The sequence below is a fragment of the Arachis ipaensis genome, chromosome B04 (assembly GCF_000816755.2).
Source record: "Arachis ipaensis cultivar K30076 chromosome B04, Araip1.1, whole genome shotgun sequence".
In the NCBI taxonomy this organism is placed as follows: domain Eukaryota; kingdom Viridiplantae; phylum Streptophyta; class Magnoliopsida; order Fabales; family Fabaceae; genus Arachis; species Arachis ipaensis.
Genome location: NC_029788.2, coordinates 121,740,224 through 121,748,484, shown reverse-complemented (window position 1 = coordinate 121,748,484; position 8,261 = coordinate 121,740,224).

Genomic DNA, 8,261 nt, shown 5'->3' with positions numbered 1-8,261 from the left:
CAAAAAACTATATTATAATATTTCTTCTTTGATTGATCTCATATATAATTTGAGTGATAATGTTTGTTAAACATATTTTTTTGTGAGTGTTTTGGGCAACGCAACTACCTGCGATTGCTACCTAGAAAGGGACATCAAATTATGCATAATTTGAATGTTTCTTTAGAACACATTCATCTAAGGCGCATTCACATACATATGTCGGTGTGAGTGTTCAAAAGAATTAGAACAAGAGAATGCTCATGATGAGGTTTGGGTTGCCATTCAAGGTTTTACTATTGTCGTTTCCTTTTTTGTTGAGAATGTAATAATGAAAGTATCTTTTTGAGTTTGTTATGTAATTAGATTATCTTATTAGAGTGACAATGAAAATCTCTATCAATAATTAATCAAAAAAAGAATTTATTAGAGGAACAACAAAAATCTATGTCAATAATTAATCCAAAAAAAATAATTCATTTAAGAATTTAATATTAGATATTTAAAATCTAACAATCACATATTAGAAAAATATGCTAATTGGTTGATTGTTCCTGCCATTTATCCAAATATATAATATAAGTCATAATATAATTGTATTTATTATTTTGCTTCCGTGTGTACAAATAATGTATGTTTTTATTTCTCTTATTGAGAATCAAGCACTTTATTTAAAGAATAATAATTTAAATTGATACCAACTCAATTTACTAATAATTTTGAAATCAAATTTTGAATTTCTCGACTGTCTTCTCTCATATAGATTGCTTTGAATCCTGATGAACTTTCTCGCGATAAAAGTTTTATTGAAATTTTTTTTTACAAAACTACTATTAGATTAAAAATAGTTTTTACAAATTATTATGTTAAATAATCACGATGCAACCAACTGCAGTCAACTAGTGACAAAAAGATGCCTATTAATGAAAAAAATAGTATTGCAACTTCAGAGCCACCCTAATTTTACTTTTACTCCCATTCACAGTAAAAAAAAAACTCAAAATAAAAAGAAGCATCCAAAACGTAACAAAAAGAAACATCTAAATCATTGTAAAAGATTATCCAAAACTCTTTCAATTATGGCAAAGAAGAACGCATCACTTTCGGATATAGAAACATCCAAAATAATTAAAAAAAGAAAAATTCAAAATATAAGAAAAGAAATATCCAAAACATATAACAAAAATACGTCCGAAATCTAGGAGAAAAAACATCCAAAACTAGTAAAAAGAATCATCCCAAACATAAAAGAAGGTTTGACAGTGGCGAGTATGATATCGAGGCCACTTGTTAAGAGGCTTTTGCCAAACCTAGGAGTGGGTTGATGTGGCCTTGCGCTAAGAATGCCACCGACAGAACGTGAAGCTCTTTTTTTTTCTCTCGGAAGCCATGGTTTCACAAACAAAAACTAACAGAGGATGGGGATATTATTAGAACGTTACTATTTTTTGTTATGAATATTGATTAGTGAATACGCAGGACGACAAGTTGCAGGGAGAGGTGTCGTGGCATGAGGAATTGTAGGGGGAGGCGCACGTCATGGCACAAGGGATTGTAGGGGAAGGCGTGGGCATCACGAGATGAGGTGTTACATGAAGAGGCGCGACGTCACTGTGATCAAGATTGGAGGGGGAGAGGCGTGGCATCGCGAAGAGAAGAGTTGGAGGAAGACGCGGCGGCGCGCGAGAAGCGATGGACCTTGAGGGCGTTCGAGAGGAATTGCAGAAGGAGGTCATGGCATCACGAGGGAGAGGAATTAGAGGGGGAGGTTGAGATTGGATAGTGCGTGTTTTGTGAACCTAATCCTGATTTTTGGGAATTTAAAAATTTTTTGAAAAGTTGTTCAAATTGGCTGTACATAGAGTTGGTTTCCTATACTTTCTCTTTTATGAAAGGAAAACATCTTTCTACATTAAATGTTAAAAATTTTTAACATGCATACAAAATCCATATGAAACACTTATGCACATTTAGACAAAATTTACATCGATTGTTATTTTCGTCCCAAATAAATTTGTGCGAAATATTTTGGATTATTTTAGAAGGTAGTTAAAACTAATATAGTATAAAAATTTGAGACTAATTATACACAAATTTAGAATAGAATTAACATTTTTTAAAACGAATTTTAAATCTATGTGAAGGTATTATGCACATTCAAATGAAATACAAACGAATTTCAATTTATCTTAAATATGTTGCTAATTTGTTTAAAAAGTTTTTGTGCCAGCTAAAAAATATTTGTCAAGAAATTTTGGGATCAAATTTAGTTGAATTTGAAACTATTTTTTATAACCTTAAAAGGTAACAGTGATAAATTGAAAGAGAAGAGTAAAGAGTGGTAGAGTGAAGAGAGTTTGAGGAGACAGAGACTGAGACTGAGAAGAAGAAGAGAGAAAGGGTTTCACTTGTAACAACCCTAGTTTTTGAAAATCAAATAATTAGTCATTTGTGATTTATTATATTTGTTGATAACTTTATTTTAAGAAAATTATTTTACTAAAAGTAATTAAATACATTTTCAAGATAATTAGAGTTTAAATTAATTAGAATTTTTATATAATCTTTATTAGATATTTAGTATAATTAAAATTATAATTTCGATAATTGAAAAATAAGAAGAATTGTATAATTTAATTCTATTTTGAATAAATTATGTTATTAATTTGAACTCCTAGAAAATGATTTTATTAAAAATGATTAGATTGATATTTATAAATACTTTAAGTTTAAGTCAATTAATATTTATGTACAATTTTTATTATAATTAATTATTTTATAAATTGAAATTAAAGTTTCGGAGATAGAAAAATAATAGAGATTTGTATGATTTAATCTAGAAAATTAATATTTGAATTTAAATTGTACTTTACAAAATATAATTAACTTGTTCATTTTATAATGTAAATTAGAAATAATTGATTGAACTTAGCCATATGTTGATAAATAATGTTCCTAAATATTTTTAATAGAGTATATTTGATTCTAAAATTACTCTACTATTCAATTTTATCAAAATATCTATTCATATCTATCCATATTACTTTATAAAATCCCTAATTACTAAATTCCCATATCAAACTCAGAAACCCTAATTTCCCAAATTGAGAAACCCTAACCCTAATTTTTTCCCTTTCCCCAGCCTTTGAACGCAGCCCACACCCCCTTTCATCACCTTCAACGTGACACAACACACACAGAACCTACGAAAAAAAAACATAGAGAGAGGAGAGAAAGGCTGAGCACCGCGAGGAAGAAGAAGAAGAGGAGAGGGAAAAGGGAGTCGCCGGCGAGGAGGGATGCCACCGCCGCCGACCCGTCGAGCTTCCTCTCATTGTGCGCCGTCGATTTCAAGTCTCTAATCCGCCAAGCACACCCCCTTGCCGTTGTCGTCGAACTCGTCACCGGAGCCATCGTCGCGCCAGTCGCCGCCGCTGTTGAAGATGGAGCCGTCACCGAAGCCCGTGTCACTGTCGTCCTTGCCAGCTCGCGAGAGAGAAGCACGATGTAGCTCCTTTGTTTCTGCTGCTCTGGTCCGCCAAGGAAGAAGCTCATGGATGGAGGGAGAGCTGAGGAAGGAGAAGAGAGAGAAGACCACGCTGCTACCTTGCCGCCGCTCACCGCGCCATGTCGCGTCGCCGTCCAGCCGTGTCGAAGAAGAGGCGTTGCCGTCACTATCGATTGGGCCATATAAATGCATATGATGCATATAAATACATATGATGCATGCCTGTCCTACTGGCCATGAGCTCATGCGTCGGTTATGTTGCCAGACCCGACTCGGATAAGCGGGACTCAACCACCATCCTTATCCGTAGGTTCCACAAGCAAGCGGGACTAAACCACCATCCTTGCCCGGAACACGCAAGCGGGATTTAAAATGCTTGTCGAATTTAAAGATGCTGCCGAATTTTCATAAAAATTTAGATTCTGTTTTAAAATGTGATTTAGAAAAAGATTTGGACTTGAGAGGTTCTACGAATTGGTTCTTGATTTATTAAGAAATTGGTGTTTTGAGTTAAACTGTTTAATAAAAGTTCATGTTACCTGATTGATTTAAATATGGAGGGGCCTATGTTTTGAAGTTTGGTTAAAGAAGTACCTTTGGGAGAGTTTCTGATTTAAGAATAAAAAGAAATTGGGTTTTTTTTGGACTTAAACAATTTTGATTTTGAAACTGGTTCAGAACTCTTGGCTTACATGCTTTGGTTTTGATTTTAAATCTTTACCTTAATTTATCTCAACTTAAGCAACTATGATTCCGAGAATTTCTGAAGAGTTTAAGAAATGAGGCAGGTTATTCTTCCCTAAAGTCTTGAGTCCTTGCCAAGGTTGTTGATTAATAACTCTTGATTTCAAAGTGATGAAGCGAATAATTTGAAAATGAGTGATTATGAGTCTTTCAGAAGAGATTTTGAATCTGGCTTGGTTATGAAGTTGTTTGAAAATTTTGAAAAGAAAATTTACTTAAGAAAAGTGGTTCTTGGCAAGATGTGAACTGAATACATTTGTAATTTGAAAGTGGGCCAAGAATGATTTTTTTGAAATAAGATTTTGAGTCTGATTGACTGTGGATGTTATTGAGAATATGATGAGGCCTGGCAAGGATGGTGGTATAGTCCCGCTTGCTCAGTGCGTAAACTGTTATGCAGGGATGGTAGTTTTGTCCCGCCTGCAGTGAGAATGGTGGTTTTGTCCCGCTCACATATTGATAAATTATTTGGCAAGGACGGTGGTTTAAATCCCGCTTGCGTGTTCCGGGCAAGGATGGTGGTTTAGTCCCGCTTGCTTGTGGAACCTACGGATAAGGATGGTGGTTGAATCCCGCTTATCCGAGTCGGGTCTGGCAACATAACCGACGCATGAGCTCATGACCAGTAGGACAGGCATGCATCATATGCATTTATATGACATTGTTTGGGTGTGCATATTATAATTGGTTTGCCTTACTGGACAGTGATCACAGCCAATTTTGAGATTTTATAAATTACCGTTGATTAGATATATACTTTTCTATATATGAGACTTTGAAATTATTTATACAGTTTGACAACTATTTCTTTCCGATACCCCGCCTGTACTTTTACTGGTTTATGGAACTGCATTTACTTTGAATTACAATTTGACTTTCTAGTAATTCTACTATAGCTCCAATGCACATCTTCATTTGATCATGTATTTGAATATTTTTCAAAATTTTGAAAAGAAAGAATTTACCCCTTTTGTCTCGGTTGATGTGAAAGTCCTAGAGCACCTGTTGATGTGTTTCTTCCGTCGCCCATTGTTCTCATTTTTTTCTCTCCTTGAATTCTTTTCCCTTTTTGTTCACAATTGCTAAGCTCTGAAACATATCTTTTGCTCATAACTATTTTTATTGAGCACTCACACTAACATATATGTATGTGAATGCTCCTTAGATGAATGTGTTTCAAGGAAACATTCAAATTATGCTCAATTTGATGTCCCTCTCAATGTAGCAATCGCACGTAGTCGCATTGCCCAAAACACTCACAAAAGGTATGTTTAACAAACATTATCGCTCAAATTATATATGAGAACAATCAATCAATGAATATTATAATATAGTTTTTTGGTACTTTATTGAGTTGATATATTGTGTATATCTACAATGATCTTTTTTATCTTTTTTGTACATATATGAAAGAGCAAAAGTGTATAATTAAGAAAAGACAGGCCATATGAGACCTTAAACAATATGGAACAAATATATCAAATATATCTAGGTAGCAAAGAATCATATAGATTTTGCACTGCATGGATGGATATTTATACATTCATTGCATCTCAAACAAATCGCATATACCTAATAAAATTATAACTAGATGCATGAACACATTAATTGTAAAGTATAAAGCTATTTAGATTTTTTGTTTCATTATTAAGGGAAAAAATAAAGCCTAGAATCTTGTCCGGAATAATTATGAGAAAAAATTTATTGTTGAAAAGTAAATTTAATTTATTATTGTCTAATCATGTCAATTTAGTTTATAAAAAAAAAATTTGCCCTCAAATCAAATATCAAATATCAAATAAATACATGTGTTGTTTAAAATTAATTATTTTTAATAGATTTCGGTGTAGGTTGATGGAGTGAGTGTTGAGCTAAATAATAGAGTCAGATAGCAGAAATGCATGATAGAGTAATGGTTAAGTTGAACTGAATTAGTTAAGCTAGGTAGCTGAGTCAGCAGAATCAGTTACAACCTCTCTCAGTTAAATTAGTTACAAATTAGTTGTCATTAGGCACAATAAATTGCCAGCTATTAGTAACAGAATGTAAGTATGTGTCTCAATTCAATTCACCTTTACCAAATTAGTGAAACCCTTCTCTCTTCTTCTTCTTCAATTCTCTTTTTGTGTTCCCATTCTACTACTCTTGTTCTTCTCTTCCAATTAGGCACTAATACATTACATTCTCAACCATTTCTTAAAAAATATTTTATAATCAATCATACACAAATTAATATTTAATAATTATTTATGTTGAAATTTGTCAATATTCTAATATTATATTTCATATTTCTTTAGCAATTTGATTATGATTTTTTCTTATATTTCAGTGAATCAATCATCAATAATCAATAATTCTAATGCTACAACAAATTACATTCCGATACGGTGATACCAGACATACTAATGTAGCACATGTATTCTGATACTAATTTGGATACTTCTCTCTTCTCAACTATTTTTAGAAAAGTATTATGTAATTAATCATATGCAAATTAATATTTAATGATTAATTATGTTAAAATTTATTAATAATTTTAATATTTTATTTCATATATTTTTAATAATTATCATTATTCTTTTCATATTTTTGTGAATCAATAATTCTAATATTTTATTTTATATCCTTTAAAAATTATCACAATTTTTCTTATATTTTTGTGAATATTACATATAGTGTTTTATTTTACTATTTATGAGTATAAGTTTAGAGTGAAGTATATTCACGTGGTGCATTTTGGTACCAATTTACATATTGATGGTATTTTTTAAAAAGAGGTAAATACTAAATTGGTATCCGAAAGATTTTAGCGTTGACAAAATAGTACTTGACTTTTGTTATTGACAAAATAGTCCTTAAATGATTTTAAAATTTGACAAGCGTGTCCCTAAACTCACCAAAACACATTTCCAATGAGAAGGATATTGAGGTGGCCACGAGAAAATGCAAAGTGAAAATTTTAATTAATTAATTATCCATAATCTAATCCTCCCAATCCCCTTAATCCCCCTAATCCCCCTTTTGAACCCTAATCTCCCTCCCTTCCCCCTTTGAACCTAATCCCCCCTTCCCAACGCACTCTCCACAAAACGACAGTAAAGTTGAACTTTCTCAGTCTCACAGAGCCGTTGTCACCAACACTGCACGGTCGCCATCTCGTCGCCGGGTCTTCTGCGTCTGCCAACTCCTATGTCGTCTGTCTCCTCCGTCAGCGTCGCATCGTTCATGTGCCTTCACCGCTATCGCCTTGCCTAAACCCACCCTCTGTCGTCCCTTCACCTTCATTGTTGTCTCCTCAATGTCACCTCGTAGGTATGTGCTTCGCGGTGGCTCGCTTCCCTCCTTGTGGTCAAGCATAAGAACAGACACACATAACAGCAGCGTCTCACTCATCGGCCTCGTTTCTATCACCTCTGCTCGCTGCCTTACCTCCTATGCCTGTGTTCCATCTTGGCTCCGCCGTGTCGTACCTCTTCTATCTCTTATTCTTCTGGCTTGGTCTAAATCTGCCTCTTGCTTCTGTGGTGTTTGTGTTGAGCTTTATTTTATTTTATTTTATATTAATTATTGTATATGAATCTGTTTGCATTTTTTTGAGCTTTATTGTTATTAATTTTTTTGAATTATAAATTAATCTGCAAATTTGGAATAATTCATGATTGAAAAATGAGAGTGTGATGGGGAGGGAGGATCTTTTTCTAGATTAGAATTTAGGAGCATTTCCAGGTTTATAGTAACTCATGAGTGAGAGAGTGCATTGGAGAGGGCGGAGGTTAGGGTTCAGAGAGGGAAGGGAGGGGGATTAGGGTTCAGAAAGGGGGATTTTAGATTTTTCAAGTTGGACTGGTTAATTAATCAATTAAAAATTCCACCTTAAATTTTTCGGTGGCCACCTCAACATCCTTCTCGTCGGAAATGTGCTCCGGCGAGCTTAGGGACACGCTTGTCAAATTTTAAAATCATTTAAGGACTATTTTGTCAATAACAAAAGTTAGGTAATATTTTGTTAATAACAAAATTTTTTGGATAC